At 34.7% G+C, this 22651-nt stretch overlaps 1 protein-coding gene across 1 annotated transcript in view; it reads left to right on the top strand.

Moving 5' to 3' along the window:
• Nucleotides 1-1131: 1131 nt before the first annotated feature.
• The window catches only part of LOC129753454 (neuropeptides capa receptor-like), a 244857-nt gene continuing 223337 nt past the window's right edge, over nucleotides 1132-22651 (top strand). Inside the window, 1 exon segment of the mRNA XM_055749275.1 lies at nucleotides 1132-2212. The gene's annotated coding sequence lies outside the window, so the exon portion shown is untranslated.

Genomic DNA, 22651 nt, shown 5'->3' with positions numbered 1-22651 from the left:
TAAACAAACTCTACACGCTGAACGTAGTTTGTTTAACTTATCATTAAACGAATAATTTTTTTTCAGTGCATGTTTGCTCTCGCCCCTTCCTAGTGAGCAAATTTGGTGATTTTGTCGGTCCCGACAGCAGCGGCCCTATTTTGCTCACCTTCATACTAACGCTCGGTGCGATATAAAAGTGATTAAACTCGTGAGCATTTTCACTTTGCTTGCGATTGCTGCGGATGCTCTTAAGTTGTTGATTTGAATGTTTTTTGTTGATTTTTTTACTATAAAAAGTCTAAAAAAAAACAGAGTTAAAAAAGATATAGGTACAAATCGGGACTCCAAAAATCTGATTTAATTTTAAGTTTAATAATTACATTATAATTTTTTAAAAAAATATGAATACATGTCATATACTTTATCAAGATCTTTAAATTTTATGGAAAACGTGTTGGTAACGCCATTTAAAAAAAAAATCACCTAGTCACTGTGTAAAAGTTTTTCCTTACACACTCTGCTATCATTTGACGGTTGAGCCCCTAGAATCACACACATAATGCCACCCTACGGTGCCTGTTTCTTACGATACCTCAACTCAATTCGACTCCTGAACCAAAACAATCATAATTCAATCAAGGAGCTGCGTCGGATTGGTCTCCAACAATAATCTATGCCTCCCTTCGATTTTTAAATTCCACATCACTTTTGAGATTCCTAAGTCGATTCTATGTAGTAACTTCTAACCTCTCCTGAGTGCCAACTCAAAACCAGTGCAGCCAGCCAACCGGCTAACTTATCAGTTATCACAACTGCAGGCAGGAATGTAAACAAATCTCACCGAACCAGTCGTTCTCAGTAGAAAAACCCGCCTTTTATTAAGGAGAGTCATGGGCGGCAAGAGAACTGCGGAAGCTGTCTGTCACTCACCAGAGACGACGACGACGGTTAGTCGAAAACGATGGAGCAGCCCGGTGTTTGCTAGTGCGTTGAGAATTCGGAGCAACGGAAGCTCGTCTCGTCGCCTGTTCGAGACCGTCTGGCGGAGGATAACACACAGACGATTGAGGCATGACGAAGCGAGGGTGGCGAATGATAAAAAATACCTCAAAGATCACCATCTCGGTTCAGTTATCAACGGATTGTCGCGCCGGTCGGTTGCTTTGGCTGGCTCCGGGCTAGTCTAGTCTGGTTGTTCCGATAGGGATTTCGGATTGCGGTGCCGGATAACCGTGATAGCGAGTCCTTCCGGTTTCTTTCCTTTCTCGATTTTTTTTTTACTCGCGATACGTGGAAATTTCGATTCGTCATTGGCACGGCGACACGTCTTGCATGCCTCCTACGACATACGTGTTTTGGGTTTTGTGATGGGATTTTAACGGCGCTGCTGCTGCTGGTTTCTGCTGTGTTTCATTTTGTGAATCGGTGAAGATAAGTCGAGAAAAAGTCGAGGCCTGATACGGCCAAGATACGACCTTTAGGGAGATGGATGCTCCCTCTGGGTGTAATTGAAGAGTAATCCGATAGAAGCCTCTTATCATTGTGCTGCGGTGTGGATGGCAGAGATCCCTTCGTTCATTCGTTTCCTGTTTTGGGCCCAGTAGGCAGTGGATTAACGATGAGGAGCCGGATGAAATTAAGGGGTTCGAATGCTGATGACAGCCACTGCGGGCAGCCTGGGAAGCAGCTTCCGGAAGCAACTGGTGATCTATCTTCAGCTGGCATGGTGGATTAGGCAGTGCGGTGAAAAATTGTGCACAACACGAGTTTGAAATTGTTTGGTCGACTTCAATCCAAAATAGCTTCCGGAATGTCATTCGGCCGGAGATCCAAGTTAGTTTGCCGATGTGGAGCTGTTACTGCAGTGTTGTAAAATGTAATATTTACTGCCGATGACCGATCTGTGTCTAGTCTGTGAGTAAGTGAGTGAGCAAACGCACTTTTTCTTTTGGAAAAACGTGACAGGGACCAGTGATTATTGTTAGTGAAAAGTTTGAACCGACGATTACAACTGAGGAAGATAGATCCTGCATTTCTGTTTCGGCAAGCTATGATATTGATTTAATAATAGAAAATAGTATTTACGTCTTGGTGCCAATAGTTGTTCAGTGTGAATAGAAATATTTGTGCAATTTAACTACTGCATTCAGTATTCTAGTGTGGTGAAGAAGATGAAATTAAAGTTGTGATATGGAAAAGATAAAACTGTTAACGTAGCTGAAATTATCAGGTAATTCTAACAGCCTCAAATGAACTTATTTCATCATATTTGTTGATTTTTGCTAGAAACTTACTGAATTAATAAATCTGATTTAAAGATTAAATTACTTGATTAGATTTCTTAGCACAATTTTCAGGTGATTATCTGCTGTGTGAAAGTACATGAACAATTTATGTTCAACCGATCTCAAACGCGAAACTATCATCAAATCAAGCGATTTAAAATTTTGGAAAGCTTTGAAATATTAACCAATTTTAGAATAAAGATAATAATTGTTTGTATAAAACATTTGTGTACCTAGTTTTTAATTTATATGATTTTATGAAGTCATCTAAACTCAGCCTTATTAGAGTTTGATACCTTAAGATTTTGCCCTATAAAAATGCAAAATTGAAAATAGTGTAATGAACTTGAAAATGCTGTTAATCACTGATAATCGCATGAAACAACCACAATATATGGTAATGGGCCCAACGGCTCTGAATTGCTTTAATTAATAAAACTAAATGCAACAAAGTTAAAATGATTACAAAAAATCAGCTTGACATAACTAGTTGAAATCAGTTACAACAAGAAAAAACTTGGTAAAGATCAAGATGACGAATCTTCAATAGAAAGCAAAATTTTACAAGATAAAACATGACAAAACTACATCTATATATATAAAAATGAATTTCTGTCTGTCTGTCTGTCTGTCTGTCTGTCTGTCTGTCTGTCTGTCTGTTCCCTATAGACTCGGAAACTACTGAACCGATTTGCGTGAAACTTGGCAGATGGGGGTATTGGAGGCAGGGGAAGGTTCCTATTATGGTTTGAGACCCCTCCCTCTCTCATGAAGAGAGGGAGGGGCCTCCCAAACTAAAGACAATTTTTAGCATAACTCCAGAACCAATCAAGCAAACGGTATCAAATTTCGCATGGAGTGGTATTTGGGAACGAGGAATGTTTCTATGAATATAAGGTACCCCTCCCCAAGGTTCTTAGATACACTAGGTTCTCCGACTTTCACAGTAAGTAGGCGAGGAGTGAGCGGGGCTCTCAGTGAGTTTGTTTATTTTTTGCTCAGCTTTTCTGTGGTTTGTTGGTAAACAAACTTCATGAGTTCCGTATAGTTGCATAGCCTACATAGCCAAAATGGCTGAATCGGGAATTCGTTATTCGGGAACACCTCCTAAATATATACCCACCTTGCCCCTCCCTTCTCTCAGTGGGGAGATAGGAAGGGAGGAGAGGGGCTACCTTACAATTTTTCATATATCTCGAAAACTAATCAAGATATTGGAACCAAATTTGGCATAGGAAGGAATTCGGATACAAAAATATTTTAATGGTTATTTGAGACTCCTCCCTCTTTCCAGAAAAAAGGGAAGGGGGCCTCTTTTATAATTTTTACATAACTCAAAAACTAATAATGGAAATGGAACCAAATTTGGCATGGAAGGGTTTTTTAATGCGAAAAATATTTCTATGATTATTTGAGAACCCTCCCTCTTTTCAGTAGGAAAATATGAAGGGGAAGGGGTCTTCATATAATTTTGTACATAACTCAAAAACTAATTAAGAAAATGGAACCAAATTTGGCATGGGAGGATATTTGTATACGTAAAATGATTCTATAATTATTTAAGACCCCTCCCTCTTTCCAGTATAAACATATAAAGGGGAGAGAGAACCTTTTTTATAACTTTTGAAATAACTGGCAAACTAATAAAGCAAAAGGAACCAAATTTGGCATGGAAAGGTATTTGGTTACGAGATATATTTCAACGATTATTATAGCCTCATACCCTTACGCTTTACAGTGAAGAAAGGGGAGGGGAGACTCCATATAAATTTTGTTGTAAAGCTTGAAAACTTATCAACCAATAGTTGATATAAGAGGATTTTTGGGTATGAAAAAAATCGGTATGATTATTATCCCTCCATTCAGCAGGGAGTGACGGGAAGGACAGCGGGGGCTTTCTTATCAGTTTCTTTGCATAAATTCAGAACATATCAAGCAAAAATAACCATTTTTTATAAGTTAAATTGTTTGCGTATGATTAATTTGAGACCCTCCTTGATTTGGTTGCATTATGAATAATGTATAATTTTATTTAAAAAAATGCCAACAAAACAATAAAAATTTGAATAATTTTAGAAAATATCATTTGTTTTTAAGAGGTGTAGCAAAGCACACCGGGTCAGCTAGTAATCTATATATATAAAAATGAATTTCTGTCTGTCTGTCTGTCTGTTCCCTATAGACTCAGAAATTACTGAACCGATTTGCGTGAAACTTGGCTGGTGGGGGTATTGGAGGCCGGGGAAGGTTCCTATTATGGTTTGAGACCCCTCCCTCCCTCAATAAGGGAGGAAGGGGCCTCCCAAACAAAAGACAATTTTTTGCATGACTCGAGCACCCATCAAGCAAAGGGTATCAAAATTGGCATGGGGGTGTATTGGGGTACGAAAAATATTCCTATGAATATTAGGTACCCCTCTCTCCTCTCAGTGGGTTGATAGGAAGGGGGGAGGGGCTACCTTACAATTTTACATATAACTCGAATACTAATCAAGATATTGGAACCAAATTTGGCACGGGATGGTATTGGGATACGAAAAATATTTCAATGATTATTTGAGACCCATCCCCCTTTTTTAAGAAAGTGGAAGGGGGCCTCTTTCATATTTTTTTACATAACTCAAATACTAATAAAGCAAATGGAACCAAATTTGGTATGGGAGGGTATTTGGATACGAAAAATATTTTTATGATTATTTGAGACCCATCCCTCTTTCCTGTAGGGAGAAGTAAAGGGTGGAGGGGCCTCTTTTATAATTTGTTACACTACTCAAAAACTAATAAAGCAAATGGAACCGAATTTGGCATGGGCGGGTATTTGGGAACGTGACATGTTCTAATGATTGTTTGAGAACCCTTCCTTCTTCCAGTGGGGAGAAAGGAAAGAGGGAGGGGAGTTTCATACAATTTTTACATCATAACTCAAAAACTACAACAGCAAATGGAACCAAATTTGGCATGGAACGATATTTGGGTACGAGAAATGTTTCTATGAATATTTGGTATCCCTCACTCCTTCAAAGAGGTGGATGAAAAGGGGGAGGAAAGGTCTCCCTTACAATTTTCAGTATAACTGGAGAGTTGATCGAGCAAATTGAACCATATTTGGCATATGAGGGTATTTGGATTCGAGAAATGTTTCTATCAAAAATTGATGCCCCACCTTTTTTTCAGCGGAAAGATATTAAGAGGGAAAGGGGAGCTTCCATATAATTTTTTTTGCATAACTCGAGAATTTATCGAGCAAATGAAACCAAATTTGGCATCAAAAAGTATTTGAGTACGAAAAATACTTTTTATATGTGAAACAATTCCTTTCTGGCAGTAAGAGAATAGAATTGGGAATACAGCAAGGAAAGAGGAAAGCTTATATTAAACTTTTTTTTTACAAAATCCGAGGAATGGACCAAACTTAACATGGAAAATCATTTTGATATGATTTTATGATTATCTAACACACCATCCTCCTTTCAGTGAGTAGGTACATAGGACGAGGGAGGTGAGCCCAATACAATTTTGTTAGCATAAGTTTTTAATTAATGGTAACGAAGCCATTAAATGGAAACAAATATGGCATGGACAGGTACTTGGTTACGAGATATTTTTCTACGATTGTATAGACCCTCACGCTTTACAGTGTAGATAGGGAAAGAAAGTATTTAAGTCATATTTGTGTTTCAATTCGAAACACCAGCTGCAGCTCTCATTGTATAACTGTTGCTTTTGAATTATGTAATAATTTGGTTTAAAATAATACTTACAAAACAATAAAAATTTGAATTATTTCTGAAAATATCATTTATTGTTGAAGGGTGTAGCAAAGCACACCGGGTCAGCTAGTTGAAAATAAAACTGAACAGCACAAAAGCAAATAAGCAAATGTGTAGACATAATAATATAAAATAACATTTTACAAGATGAAACATGCTTTAAACAGATAAAAATGAAAAATTAGACAATACAACATCATCCAATATTTAGCAAGATTGAGCAACATAAAAATAAAACATAACAAGATAAAAAATTAAATCAAGGCATAACAATTATTAAAAAAAATTAACAAGATGAGACAAGCTGAATCATGCTGAAACAAGACTTACAAATCATGATAAAACAACCCAAAAAAAAACCCAACTAAAAAATTGAAAACAAACTTGAAAAAATCAACATATACAGCAGACCCCGTTTGATTTTGGCAACACGCGCGAACATTTTATGTTGCCAAAATCGACCGTTTTTTTCTTAACTTTTTTTTCACTTATTACTACAAACAACTACAACGGAACAAAAAAGCAGGGGAGAGTGGGGTAACGTGGCCATGGGGAATTGTGGGCCACTCTGATTATCTCGGATGAGCGTTGAGATAAAAATCTAAATCCAACTGTCATCGCCGTCGCTTCGCGTGAGCATATTTTTCTTAAAGTTGTTGACTTAAATATGCATCATATGCTTCTTTTTTTCAAGCTAAAAAAAATTAAAAAAATTTACTTACATAATTAAAAAATCACCCGCAAATTGCATCGATGGGGAAACTAAAGTGCATAACTAAAATATGCGCATACGCTTATAATCTTAGTTTTGTAATGTTTTTTCACGTGGAAAATGGAATTTTTGATGAAACATCAATAAGTCACAAAAGCGCAACCAATTTGCAAATCATAGCATAGCTCATTTTATAGACAAAAGATCAACGGAAATAAACATCTTGGATGGCGTCAGATAACGAAATTTTACTTCTACTCGTTTAGCCCTTCCACCGAATACCCATATTGTAAGGGTTTCATGTGAATTTAAGTAATTTTCAACATTTTAAAGCACAGCGGAAGCCACGAAATTCGACTTTAACTTATGGTTTATTTCATGGATCATTAACAACCAATACCATTTCATATAAAAATACTGTCCTCTCTAGGCACAATTTTCCCGTATGTTTGGATAACGTGCCGCTATTAAGCCTACCCCCATTTTGAGCGTGTCATTGGTTGGCTTGCGAGAAAAACGTCAAATTTAAGCTCACATAAAACCATTATAAAACTAATGACCATAATAGAGCTTTTAAGAATTGAATTGACTAAGGCAACGTTGGTTGCAAAATCGAAGAGACTAAATGACGCCATTGTGATAGACTCACAATGTCAAGTATTTGAAAATATTTTATCAGGCCTATTTTCCATCAATTCCATTATGATTGACCATCAGATTTGACTAGGCGCAAGATACTGTTTCAAACACATTCTATCAAAAATTTTGACTGGCAGTAAAAAAGATGCTCTTTAAATGGTTAAACTATTGGTTTCTTACTTTTAATTTCATCAGACTATATCTCAATCATGCAATCATCATCATTCATCATTAAGGTTGCCAGAATTTTTTACACTTCCATCCGGGCCTAGCAATTCCGGGCATTTTTTCAAAAAAACCTGGCAAAATCCGGGCATGGATTTCAATTTTTCAAATCCAAAAACCGGGCAAAAACCGGGCCAAATTTAGGTGTTCTTATAAATAAAAGCAAAGAAAAAATGCACAAAAAATTCAAATTAATATTTTATTAATGTATTTGCAGACTTCCAACAACTTTTTGGAACACTTAAATATTCAAAGGTTTTATTACCAAAACAGGATTTAAGCTTTATGCTGGAAAATTGAATATTTTTCAATGATTTATGAATATTTTTGTTAAAATTTAGTATGGACCCCGAAATTCCTCTAGGTTAGTTGTCCTATCAATACTAAAACTGATGTTTTATGGTGAAGTTGCATTTATATCGAAGCAAACAATGCTTGGTTTATCTAATATATAAAGATGAGTTGGACTATATATGTTTGTTTGTTTGTATGCACCTTATACAAATCCACACCGCTTAACCGATCAGCCTGAAATTTGGTACAGTTATGTGTTTGGACCATGGTAAGGTTTTAGTAATAGTTTTGAGCCCCTCCCTCCTAAGAAAAGGGACCCTCCCATACAACTTTCGTTTTTATTCACACGAATCAAAAGTCATGGCACCATTTTGTCAACCGATTTTCATTTCCTTTGGCGGGGTTATTTTCACCATCACCATGGGCCGGGCATTAGAAGCAACCATCCAGAGTTCACGTGTACTGGATAGCAAATCGAAGCTTGCTGAGCATCAAAAATTTGAATGAGGAAATTTTGGCGGGTGTTTTTTGTCCTTCTACTGTTCAAAGCACGTGCTATACGAGATATAAGGATGCAATTATATGCTTACATTTTGAATTGAAAAATACAACTAGCCTGTTAGGAATATATAGACAAGAATTATAGTGGCTTTCAATGTGTTCTTAACCGCCGTTGGGGGGCATTTGAGGGTCTACAAAAACAAACAGTGAACTGAGTAGTGAACAAAGAATTGACTTTTACAATTATTTGGACTGAGTGTTGAAAAACTTATGAACCGATTTTCTTAAATTTCAGCTTTTAAGATCCAAACATTTTCATATTTTCGGGGTTTTTCATAGAGATAGAAAAATTTATTAGATTCAGATTTATACACTGCCGGTCAAAAGTTTGGGATCACCCGATAAAAAACATGCAAATTTTGATCGTTCATATCTCAGCCGTCTTAGGACATATTGCAAATATTCTGATTTCCTTTGAAAGATAATGAGCAATAGCTATTTCGGAGGTATTTTGTCCATAAATAATGTTTAAGTATTGCACCTAAAACTTAACCAAAAGTTAGAGCATTTTCAAAAAATCGCACTCAATAATCAAAGCCAATCATCTCGCGATAGGGTGAACCAAATTTCAAAATTTGAGTTGCATTAGAATCCTTATTCTATACTTCTCAAAATACAATCAAAAAATTTTGTGCAAAAATTTAAGAATGTACTTTTAAATAATAAAATAGACACTTAAGTTATCGTCCAAAAGTTTGGGATCACCCCTCAGTATGGTGTATCGGCCAAAAACATGCAAATTTATCTCATTCATATCTTTCTCATCTAACATCGTATTGCAGATCTAAAGGGTGCATTTGAAAGCTTAGGAATTGTTGTTTTTCCATAAATTCATACAAAAATTATATTTTAAAGTGATAACCATAAACAATTTACTTGAAATCAACTTTTTTTTGAAAATTCACACTCAAGATTGTGAATTTTTTATGGTTATGGATTTAAAAAATAATTTTTTAATGAATTTGTGAAAAAACAACAATTCCTAAGCTTTCAAATGCAGCCTTCAGATCTGCAATACCATGTTAGATGAGAAAGATATGAATGAGATGAATTTGTATGTTTTTGAAAAAATGATCCCAAACTTTTGGTCGATACACCATACTAGGGGTGATCCCAAACTTTTGGACGTTAACTTAAGTGTCTATTTTATTTATTAGTAGTACATTCTTAAATTCTTGCCCAAAATTTTTTGATTGTATTTTGAGAAGTATAGAATAAGGATTCTAATGCAACTCAAATTTTGAAATTTGGTCCACCCTATCGCGAGATGATCGGCTTTGAATATTGAGTGCGTTTTTTTGAAAATGCTTCAACTTTAGGTTAATTTTTAGGTGCAAAACTAAAACATTATTTCTGGGCAAAATAACTCCGAAATAGCTATTGCTCATTATCTTTTAAATGAGTTCAGAAGATTTGCAATATGTCCCAAGACGGCTGAGATATGAACGATCAAAATTTGCATGTTTTTTAGCGGGTGATCCCAAACTTTTGGCCGGCAGTGTAAGTCCAAAGCTGCGATTTTTAAACGCTTCAATAGTCTTCGAGGAATTCAAACGGGATTTTAGAAAATGGATTAGGTAAATAAATCTAAGGTTTTGAGTTTTATACAATTCAATTTCATTGGCCAGGAAGCCACCACCGGACCCTGACGGAAAATGTTCTTGGAAGTGACCCCAGTTAATCCCCTTTCCTTTCCTATAATAAGATGTGAATTAACAGTTGAGTAGCCGCGACGATTCCGGCCCCCTCTTACTAATCCAAAGTTAGGAAAAATACTCCCAGCACATACAAACTTTATAAGTAAAATGCCTTAATAAAACCATTTGTGAATAAGAAAAAAAAATTCATTGCCCAATTTCTAACTTTTGAGTCATTTTTGGTCATCAATGTGACTTGACAACATTGATCACTTTTCACAATAATTAATGAGATGATGAAATTCATTCTATTTCAAAACATTATAATGGTAACTTCGGTTCAGAGAGAGTTTGTTATCGAAAACTTAAAAAAACTATTAGTGGAATTTTCAACATTTAAGAACAAGTACTCTTGAAGCAGTGTGATTTTAAAAAGCAAACATACAATTGAAAACATGCTAAGTGAGTTTCAACATGGTTTAACAAGATTCGAAAGTCTTTTTTTAAAATTTCTAAGCAAATAAAACTTGACTATACCAGTTGGATGATCCCCAAAAGAGATTTTTATTAAATGGAGGATGTGAAATTAAAAAAAAAAACATTTTTATCAGCTGAAGATAAAAAAAAATCAGATAAAAGCTATTCAAGCTTCCTTAGAAATGTTGGTGAAAAAAATATTTGTTATGATAGGATGAACAAGCATAGAAGGGAAATAATTTTGAATTTCTTTAAACACAAACCTCATAACTATAAATTTTTCAAAACAATGAACACGAGAAAAACAATAAATAATCTCAATCAAAACTGAAAAAGACAAAACTAACGAAGCTAACATGGCTTAAAATTGGCAAAATTTCTTATATCAAATGATGAACACAAAGCTTCCAAAATTTCGAAAAGTCCAACGACTCATTTTGATTTATAATTTATACGAACCCGAGCAAGGCCGGGTAAAATCAGCTAGTTCTGTATAAAAACTTTAAAATTTCCATTTTTAAACAAAACAGCGTTCCAATAAAAGACATCGTTTTCAAAATATAGCAAAAACTAGCAGCTGATTTCAAGATATGTTTTTGATGTGGTTTTCATCTATCCAACGGTATATAATTTACCACGGCGATCGGCAGCGCAAGCTTTATTTTTGCTTCCGAAAAATAAATAGAATAGGTAAATCGAAAAAAAAATAACATAAATTTTTAGGTTCTAAATCAAGCGAAGCTTTATTAGTTCATGATATTGAGGACGTTTTTCACCTCCAAACTGTGAAATAGATTATAATATATCACTACGGTATGGACATTCACAAATTTATAAAAATTTATATGCTACTTTTTTACTTACTTTTTTTAGTTGTTTTGGGATGAGAATAAAAATCCTATTTTCAATTCTTGTGTTTTAGTTTTCATTCATGTTTGTTCCACCGAAGGCGAAAAAAAGGTCCTAGAAAATATCTTATTACATCATAACGTTCCTTGAATATTGGAAATTCGATTCCAACATAAAAAATTGGTTGTTGCTGACTTGAAAAATGGGCTTTCCCCAGCTTTCGGGTGATTTGAACCACTGTGCCGCGGCCCTCAAGGCATGTTTCTAAGGCCTGCGAAGCTTATCTATAATCTATAATTCGATGTTTTTCAACGATCTATTGTTAATTATCAGAAAATAGTAGTCCCTACTAATCTAAAAAGAAAATTATATAAGGTGCACCAGGGTAAGTGGGGACGGGTTTTCGTACAGTTCAACTTTGAAAAATCATTTAAAAATTAGCAGTGGATCAGTTTTGATAAAATCGCTTTCAATATGATGCAGAACATGTTGTTTACAAATGCCGAAGAGATGAGCTTGATAGACGAAAAGCGAAAAAAGTTATCATGTAAATTGTTATGGACTGCTGGCGTTTGTCACTTACCCCGCTCCGCCTTATGAGGTAAGCGGGGACGGTAGATTTTTCCTTTGATTTCTCAGGAAATTTTCAACAAATTTGTGTTTTCTTGGTTGAATATGTTACTTTATTACTCAAACCGTCCAAAATTTTGAAAAAAAAAACATGCTAGTGATTATTGTGTTTGATTTATGTTGCAACACACGAGATCCGATTTTATCTAAAATATATACTTATTCCAGAAAACACAAGTACTTTTCCCAACTTTTCATGATCCGAATGCTAAATAAAGCTAAAATGTATTGAATGAAGGAGAGAAAATTGAAAAAAAAAATGTGTAAACATCAAGTATATATAAAGCCGTCCCCACTTACCCCAGGTAGGAAACAACATTTTAGTTTTTTGAAAATAAACTCTTTTTTCTTAATTTTTAATCGTCGTTTTTTTTTTCTAACTTGTTGTTTCGAATGTAAAGATTGTTTCAATGTATGGTTTTTCGTCAAGAGCCAGCTAGTTTAAGAGAAATTTGCGATTGAAAAATATGCACTTCAACTCCACAACGTAGTTAAAAGTTTAAAAGTAGAAGATAAACAAAAAGTCATCGTAAACATCCGCTATTGTCGAAACTGCATCTTTTTTACAGTTATTGGATAGATTACAAGTAAATTCAACATTCTGCATTAAAAGTTTGAAAAAATAGTTTACAGTGTTGTTTAATAGCCACCGTCCCCACTTACCCCGGTGTATCTTATCAATCATTTGATCATATCGGGTGGCAACTAAAATTTTGGATTTTTTTCGAGGTCCCTATACTTAACACGTTTGACGCCATGGGACCCATATTCCCCGTCACGTCAAAAACGTGTGACGCTCTCTTACTCAAGTAAGCCGCTCAGTTTAGCCACACCACACTCCTCAAATGGTGGAGTTCTACCTCTTTTTTTACTCGCTCCGAGAATTTCTTTGGGCCCAGCTAGTAAAATTACCAAGATGAGCGTGGCGATGAACTTGTTAAACATAAACGAGCTCAGAGAAAAATGACAGTTTGAATGTGTTAGCTTTTGTTCTCCTCTTTTCGACAGTATTTATTGCTTTGTTTATGTTTGCACAGTTTTTGATAAGTTTGAAAAGAAAGTGATGCTTTACATCGCCATTTCCTAGAGAGGTAAAATTTCTAAGCTATGGTTTAAGCCGGCTGGTTTGGCTATCAATCAAGATGTGTATCAGAATGAATGTTTGAAGTAAAGATGTACTGAATAGGAATATTTTGTTGAGTTTTTAATAAAAATACAAAAGCGATTTAATTTCATATTATTTCTTCCATCTTAACGCTCCTCATGATTATGAGTTGATTTATTTTTAAACAGGTGATGTTCAACAAGTCCTTTTCAAGTAGAGGTCTCTCTGATTTGAAAAAAAATCACCAATAAAGTAACTGAAAGGACATCAGATGACTTGTCGCTTCTAGGGCGTTTATCTCCAAAGAGAAAGGATGAAATTTTGAACAAAACAGGTGTCAAGCCATTTGAAATTGTTTATTTGATATCGAATTAAAGGGTGATACGGTCAAAATTTGGTCAATATCAACTTGACGTATTTCTTTCAATTTTGCATTTAAAAAACCTGAACACCTGAACATTTTGAAGATGTGTGTGTAAAATGTTGCTCCTATTTAATTTTGGAATTCACTCTTCAGTTGTCAAAATGCCGTCCAAGGAAGAAGAGCAGCGTATCAAAATTTTGCTCGCGCATCGCGAAAATCCGAGCTATTCGCAAGCAAAACTGGCAAAGTCGCTAAAAGTTGCCAAATCAACCGTTACAAATGTAATAAAAGTGTTTGAGGAACGTTTGTTGACAGCCAGGAAGTCTGGATCGGGGGGAAATCGAAAACCGGAATCCGCTGAGACGACAAAGAGAGTTGCCGGTAGTTTCAAGCGAAACCCCAACCTCTCTCTCTCCGAGATGCCGCAAATAAACTGGGTGTATCGTCTACAATCGTGCATCGAGCCAAAAAACGAGTCGGACTATCGACTTACAAGAAGGTAGTAACTCCAAATATAATTTTGACAATATTGTTATTGTATAAATTTGAAAAAATTATATTCGGCCTATTTGGCCGGCATTGATGAACAATAAATACAATTGACACCACTGCTTGTGCCCTGCGAAGTATCGCACGAAAAGTAGTCATGCAATACCTTGCTAGGAACCCAGCAGTGATGTCAATTGAATTTATTGCTTATCGATGCTAAAAGACAAACCTTTGTTTAATAGTTAATAACTTTTTTGTCTAATAAGATAAAAAGTTATGGTCTTGGACAATGTTGTTAAACGGAAAATTTACAAATTGACACCAAAACCAGTAGCAGACTCGGTTTCACAGAAGAAACAAAAATGATGTTGATTTTTCAGTACACAATATTTAATTTTTTCCATACAGACCGAAAAGTTCAAATTTACTCATGTAAACAATACTTGAAAATTCGACTCAGTCTAATTGACAACACCTATTTGGCCGAATACAGCGTCATCGCATTATGTAAAAATCCGCCTCAGTGTTGCCCTATCGAAGATTTTTTTCGGAACTTTTAGCTCATTGGTGTTCAAAAATAATTGAGAACCACGAACAGCCGATTATGGACCGTTTTCAACTGTACACTAATTTTTTTTTTCAACAAAGTACAATGTACCTTCAATTCCAATAAATCAAATCTTCTTCAAGATAATCATTATTAACTAAGTAAAAAGTTAAAATATTTGAAAACTGTTTACTTCGTTTGAAAGCCCATAAATTGAATTACAAATAAACTAAACTTGGTTTTTATTAGAAGATTATTGGTATTATTTAAAATGTAATATTAAAATTTTAATATATCTGATTTTTCGAAGGCTCACAAACAACCATCTCCTCTGGTCAAATTTAAGCATGTAGGAGCAAATTGGTTGTTTTATGTGAAAGTTCAGCTTTTTTTTGTGTAGGTTTAGTCTTATTTTTATGGTCTTTTGGTGAAAATTTCTAGAAATTAATATAACGGTGATTTTCCATGAGAAAGCCCGTATAGTAAAAATGGCTTAAACCCTATCAAATGGTTAAATTTGAAGGAAAAAAGAACATCAGAACAGTGCGAGGACCTAGGAAATTGCATAAAGGCAAAATTTCATTTGTTTTTAAGAAATGTTTATAATTTTTATCCCTAGATGTATGCAGCAAGATTGTCCATCTTTTGATTATGCATGTTTTTGAGAAAAAAAAAGTTAAAAAAATCTGTTTAGTCCTAACAAAAGGTACTGTTATTGATGTTTATGCCTTCTGTGCTAAATGGCATAATTTTGAAGATGTTGAGGTACGTAAAAACCACAATGATCAAAGTTACCCCGAAACTCGAAATCTGGTTTTGTAACGAACATTTAATTATAATCACTAATATCGTTAGAATTTACTGGAATCAACGATCATGATTTATACTCCACAATTTAGTGAGTGTTTTAAAACTTTTAGGTATTACGAAAAAGCAACTCCTTCCAAAATGTTTAGAAATGAATTGAAAAAATGATCAAAGTTCCCTTGACTTTTTTTCACAGCTTGAAAGAGAAATTCCAAAATTTTAGTTGCCATCAGTTAAATGAACCAACTTTTACTTTCGAACCCTTTGCTGTTTCGAGTCTTGAAGTCTTATACTTTTAATGGTATGATTAAATTAAACTTACGAACCGAACCATATATGGACTGATTCAAACATGCATTGGTTGAAGAAAAGAATTGCGGAAAATCTTCAAAGTTTGTAACAAGAACTAGTGGGATCAATATTTTGAATCTGTCTAACTGAAGCAAATTCCATTCTTGGCGCATCTCAAAAATTCTCCAAGGTCATGTGCCGAAAACCGTTTATGACCCGTAGCACGGCACGGCCACCGTAAGATGTCGATAAAAATTGAATTAACTCATTGAGTGCATGGCGACCGCATCGACGACTGGAACCGTTTGAATTCGGGAGTCGAGCTATGGGACTAAATTGGTCGTGCGGCCGGGCAACTCGCTTTTGGCGTCGATGATGGCCTGTCGGTCGTTTCGCTCTGTTCTATGCATGCCGTGGTGATAAGAGTCGAAAATAAAAACGATGACCAACCAACAGACCACCATCATCAATTCACTCGTTAAGACCTGTCAGTGACATGTAATTAAGTGGCGAATCAACACGGTTGACCCTCTGCTAGTGGCCAGTAGATGGCTACGCGATTAAGTGGCGAAACGTGAGGTAACCGGAAATTTGTGGATATGAATTTGGAATGTTGGGAGTAACCACCGATTGATGTGGATTTTTTTCGGCGGTCAATTTGGCAGATAATTGCTTTAATGTAACTGAGATGCAATCAACTTTAGCCTGCTGAATGAGTTTTTTTTAGTTCAAAATTTTTGCTATCGTTTAATTTTGTTTGCCCAGAGAAACGGGATCATGCACAGCAATTAAAAAAGATAAAGATGTATGACACCCAGACAAAGACTGATGCCTTCGAGTGACGGCAAAACTCAAAGACCTACAGAATAAAAGATACAGAAACAAGGAACTCTAGAATTCGACGATCACCCACGTAATCAACCACCAAAGCTGTTCCAATCACAGCAGAAAAAATTCAAAAAGTAAATTGAAAAGTTGGCGTAATTTGTCACACTTTGGCATCTGAAATACGAAACTCGAAATTTATGACGACTTTTCAATGGTAACTGTTTTTCGAAGATTTTATCAATCTGCATGTATCTTTTCAGAGAGAATCTTTTCAGAAACAATTCATATGTATAAATTAAGTAATTTTTCAAGTTATCTAATCAAGAAAACAAAAGGTGAAAAAACTCCCATCTTCTTCAATTTGGTTTTTGGTCTTGTAATCTTTCAGATTTTGGAATTTTTTATCGAAAATTAAATAAATTACTTCAAACTTTATTTATTTCCCCCTTCGGGTTTTTTGGAAATTTCGAAGGAAGGGTGGGGGGGGGGGGGGGGGGTTTTACAAAATAAGATACTGATATTTATTCTAGCCTAATTATTGGTTGACAATTTGGGGTACTGTTTCAAAATACGATAACAAAAATAATGATAACAATAAAAAATGAAGGCAAAAAAACAAAATTTGAATTTAAAAAAAAGAAAAAATGAGTAATTAAAAACATTTTTCCTTACCGTTTTTGAAGATGCGATGTTGTTTTATGGTGAGTTAAATGCTTCAAAATTGAAACTCTTTATGTAAGAGCGATTTGAAAACATCTTGAATCTTTGAAACATCTTCAGTTTTTAATTTTTAAGTTAATTGATGTTGAAGCCTAGTTCGCTAAAATGAGAGTAATTTTTAACCGCCTCTTCATGGTCAATTTTGAAAGCCTTTTGATATAAAAATGTCGGCAGATTTGGTTTAAATTGCATTCGTTTTTCAGTATTAGATAGAAATTCAAGAATTGATTGGATATCGCCCGGTTTTCTTCACATAATTTTCAAAATCAAGCAAAGAACTCAAATTAGTCAAGGTAAGCATAAATTGTTGGGTCCAATAGTGATTTATAAGAGTTATTTCCATTGAAATAAACCTCTAAAACTTTATTGAAGCTATAATGTGATTTGAACGCTACTGATGTGTTCCGATGAAAAATCAAAATTTCAAGTGATTTTCTTTTGTCTTCCTCTTGACGTTTTTTGGAAAAATGCTGGGTTTTTCCTCAGATTTGCCCGAATATTGTCCGGTTTTTTAGTGGAAAACAGGACCTCAAATACCCGATATTTGATTGGTTTTGGAAAAAAAAAACCCAAAATTACCCGTCCCGGATACATGTAAGAAAAATTATGGAATTCCAATTGTATCAAGATCTAAAAAGATCTAAAGATATTTACAACTGTATCCTGGATGTCAAAGCTAACCTTGGGAAAGATGCTATCTTCTGTTCTACTTTCATTTTCCAATAATGAAGCGTTAATACAAATGAAAAATGAGGAATGAAATCACTTCTGCATTAGTCTATAAATTGTCTAAGTTGAAAAGAAAAATGCTAACAAGTTTTTTGAATAGCAAATTAGTAGGGTAGAGTGAGGTATCATGGGCCACATTTTTCTTTAATCCATAACTTTTTTATTACAAAAGATAAAATGATTAGGATAAACAGTATGGTTTTCTACATTTCTAACGCATCGTTAGGCGATTTTTTTTAAATTTTTAGTAAATTATTTTCCAAAGTTCTGAATGTTTGAAAAAATAATTTTATTTGGATTTTGAAAAATGGTGGGGAAGCGTAGGCCACCATATCCAAGTTGACCAAATAACATGCAAAGTTTATGAGATTACTCAAAACTGCAATTTCATAATTGTTGTTGTTATTCAAAAGTAATTTCAGGTGAGGAAATATAAAAAGAGTTGTGTATGATCGAATAATTTTGAAACCCTGGCTCTCGAACGTTTTGGCAAAATTTCTCAAAACGAATTTATATTCGTTTCAATCGACTTGAATAAAATTGACCCTTCATTTGGCATAAGATAACTTTACAGATAGGAAAAACATAGTTTAAGCTATGAACGTGTATAAACATCACAAAATATATAGGTGACCCAAGATACCCCACTTTATGTGGCCCATAAATCGTTTATTTATTTATTTATCCGTCAACCGTAACGTAGACTAGTTTGATACATATGCATTTCCTTAAGAAGAGGTTTAAGCAGTGTCTGCTTTACAATTTTTCTACACGGCTCTCGCAAATCAACACGTTTTTTAACCAAAAATATTCCATGTCCTATACTGCCGCTCATAGCAAGTCCGTCCCATTTGCATTTTCATCATTTTTGAGTTTATTCGTGGAATCACCTTAAAATTATCGGTAGTTTTAGGAGAAAAAATTTATTTGAGTACTTTGTTCTGATGAACATTGAAAAAAACCTCAAGTAAATTTGTCCCATCGTAAAAATGATCGCAAGTCGGTCCCATTGAGAAAATCATCACAAGTCGGTCCCAAAATCAATGAAAGACGACTATGTAGTGTGCTTTGAAATATAACGTTGCACTGTAACAGTTGTGCAGCTTGCAGTTACATTGGATATGATACAGATCAACCTGGTTGTTACAGCAATTTCTCGCATATTATAAAAAGATGAAATTTTGCTATTTTTCCGAACATTCTACATAAAATTTTAATTGTATAAAATAATAACGCAAACAACAGCTTTACTTACAGCTCTCTTCATACCCTACATAAAGCTTTCTAAGCTTATTTCTGAACTTATCCGGCCGGGAAAATTCGATCATTTTCACCCAAAAATACGGCAATCTCCTGGGCAATGGATTTCTAAATTTTAAACTCAAAAACCGGGCCATAACCGGTCAAATCCGGTCAAAATCCAGGTATTTTCTTATGAAAGGCAAGAGAGGGGTAAAAAATAAACACATGAAAACCGTTTTTTTTTTTCCCAAGACACTATTCCAAAAATGTATGCGAAGCTATTTTATTTTATATTCGAGGTAATTTGTCCCAAAAATGATACATTTCATGAACTAAATAGAGTTTTTGGGTTGTATTTTTCAAAAATTGTGAAAAATTCAGAAAAAATCGGGTTTTTTTCCTCACGATCCAGGCAACCGGACCAGACCGGGTATTTCCTATTTATTCTTTAAAGATCCGGTAGCCTGGTTAAAATTGGGAAATCTGGAATGCTTACCATAGGTTGTTCAAGAAATAGGTTCCGATATACCGGGACAAGCTCTGTTCTAGCCTTGTTTTTTCATCAGCGTTAGCAGTTGGCTATGGAATGGGACTGTCTTGCTATAATTTTTGCTAGATACCTACCATGAAAATAATCGCATATGCGTCCCAGAGTATAATTTTTATCATAAACAAACCAAATTTTGATATTTTTGAACGAGCAATGATGCAAAAATATTTGTTTGTAACGTAAGTAACAAATGCTGTTGATTGCCGCCATCAAAACCGCGGGAAAATACGAAATTTCTTTAAACAAGTAACAAAATTCTATTGCTGTTTTCTCAACTCAACAAAAACGCAAATGGGACGGACTTGCTATGAGCGGCAGTATACGTTAACGACGGAATTCATACCGAGTAGAAAAAAACCTTAGTTTGAGTTTTTGCCGAGACATTGTAAAGTCAATGGTTTCGCAGTGTTGATTGTAAGAGGCCATCATGCGATTTATTGGCCCGTTTTTTGCGTAATTTGTGCGATAGTGATTAATGAAAAATGAATTTCTATTTCGAAGTTGCCGAGAAGGTGCATAAAAGTTTTATTTTGATACAAGTTCTTTTGAGTCTATACGCTTCGAAACGATATCGTTTTCAAATGAAACCATTGCAAATTCGCGGCGTTCTTTTAGTGTTTGTATGTCAATGAGCATGCAGCGCGCTTTATATGGGCCCAGTGGTTTGAGAGCGTGTTTTTAAGCACACTTCAAACGAGCAAAAACGTAACAACCCATGGGCCTACTGAGCTTTCCTTATGCGCGAACAGTTCTAGCGACGTTGCCATTTTTTCAGATTCGCTGCGAATAGTTGCTACCTGTCAATTTTTTCGCATTTCACATTTTATCTATTCCGCGTTCTTACTTTTCATCAACATGCCCTCTAGCCTAAAATTTCAACACCTGTCAAGCTTTCTCCTATTGGCACACTAATGCCTGTCTATCCACCTTCCTTTCAAATTTCTATAAAATAAATTCTCTCTAGTTTTCATTCCGCCGCACATGCCATTAAAATTAGAATCATACAAAATTACGGCGATTAAAATCATATAACAAACAGGTAGAAAAGTTAAATTTCATTCTGGAATATGCTGCTGTCTTCTTCATTTCTTATTTCCAAATAGAGCTTCATGTCGTCGGCATAAATGAGCATTTTGAGATTTTTGAGAATAAAGGAAATGTCGTTTACATAAAGTATGAAAAGTAGGGGTCCTAAATGAGATTTTGTGTGATTTCTTCCCATTGAAATTTATTATTTGTTGGCGATTCGAGGTATGATTCAAGCCATTTCAGGAATTTAGATTTTATTCCAATTTTTTTGTAATTTGAAAAGAAGCATTGGTATGTCTATGCGATTAAATGCCTTACTGAAGTCTGTATAAAGAGCTTCCATATGGTTGCCATTATCCATTGCATTCAATGAAAAGTCAATAAATTCAATTTAAATTAGTTGTTCGGTTCTTAATTTGGGAAAATAATTTTTCGTTTATAATTGCTTCAAAAAGCTTGGGAATGCAAAAGTTAATGGCTATTCCGCGATAATTTCGAATGTCAGACTTTTGACCAGATTTTAATATAGGCACTAAGAATGAGCTTTTCCAAATTTTAGGAAAATTTCCTGATTCCAATGACATATTGAAAAGCCAAAACAATGGAGCTGTCAGTTCCATTGCCAAACTTTTCATGAAAACAGGAGGAATTCCGTCTGGTCCTGGACCTTTCGAAGCGTCTAGGTTTTTTTTAGTCCTTGCAGAATATCCTGCACATTAACTTGATTAATGATAATGTCCCTTGAGAATTCTGGGAAAAATGAAAAATAACCGTGATCACGATCTTCTTTATTAAATGTCGTATGAATTTCTTGAAAGAAATTTGCAAAAATATTGCAAATTTGTTCCCAGTTATCACCGACATGTTCGTCAAGGTTTATTTTTGACGGAAATTCCCAGTTTTCAACTTTGTTTTCACGTAGTTAAAAAAATTCTTTGGACAAGTCTTTATTTCAAGTTCAGTTTTAGAATTGTATTCTTCAAGTGCATTGCTAATGGCCAAGATCAGTTGATCGCATAAGTTTAAATACGATGCTAAATTTTCATTAATATTGTACTTATTGTAAAATTTATGTGCTTTTTTCCGATTCTTTAAGTTCTCGATTTGTCTGTTGAACCAGACCGGGTACTTAGAGTTTTGGTGATGTCTTCTTTTCTACAATAGTGTTTCTTGTGAGATAGTTCCAAATAAAATTTTGTAAAAGACGTCAGCAGCAGTTTCGACATTTCCTTTATTCCTTAAACTTTCTTGCCAATTGACACTGTTTAATCTATTTTTAATGTTTTCATAATTTGCAGATAGGTATTCAAAGACTTCTTCATATTTGCAGTCGTTGGGTCTTTGATGTTCATGTATAAATATTTATGAAATATTCAATCGCCGTTTGAAAAGCCTCGTTTTTCCATAAAAGGGTTTTGCGCTTCAATTACGCAAAAATCTTCATGAATGTTTGTTAGTAAAAGGTCCAAATAGCAATTTTGCTAGTTTTTTATGTGATTTATTTGATTCAATCCCAAATTAGCCATTTTGTCAAAAATGAACTGCAAAGTTTCATTGTCCCCAACGACTAAGAGTAATATGCTTTCATTTTCAGAGTTCTCGATGAAGTCAGCGTGGCGTTGATTGAAATCCCCATAGAAATGAATTTTGACCTCAGCAGATAGATGGGATATTACCTCTTCTGCAGTGATGAGAAATTTTTCATAAGTGTTTTTATGAGCATGGTCTGGTGGAAAATACACTGAGGCAAACACGTGTGTTTCACCTGCTATGTGTGCCTTCACCCAAACCTGCTCAAATTCATTGAATTTTTGGGTTGGAATTATTTCAGAATTAAAGCTATTAGAAATGGCTATAAGAACTCCGCCACCTGACTTCTTCTGTGACAT

This window comes from Uranotaenia lowii, chromosome 3, assembly GCF_029784155.1.
Source record: "Uranotaenia lowii strain MFRU-FL chromosome 3, ASM2978415v1, whole genome shotgun sequence".
Classification (NCBI taxonomy): domain Eukaryota; kingdom Metazoa; phylum Arthropoda; class Insecta; order Diptera; family Culicidae; genus Uranotaenia; species Uranotaenia lowii.
Note: the sequence above shows the minus strand (reverse complement) of the source record. Positions and strands in the feature narration are given on the sequence as shown.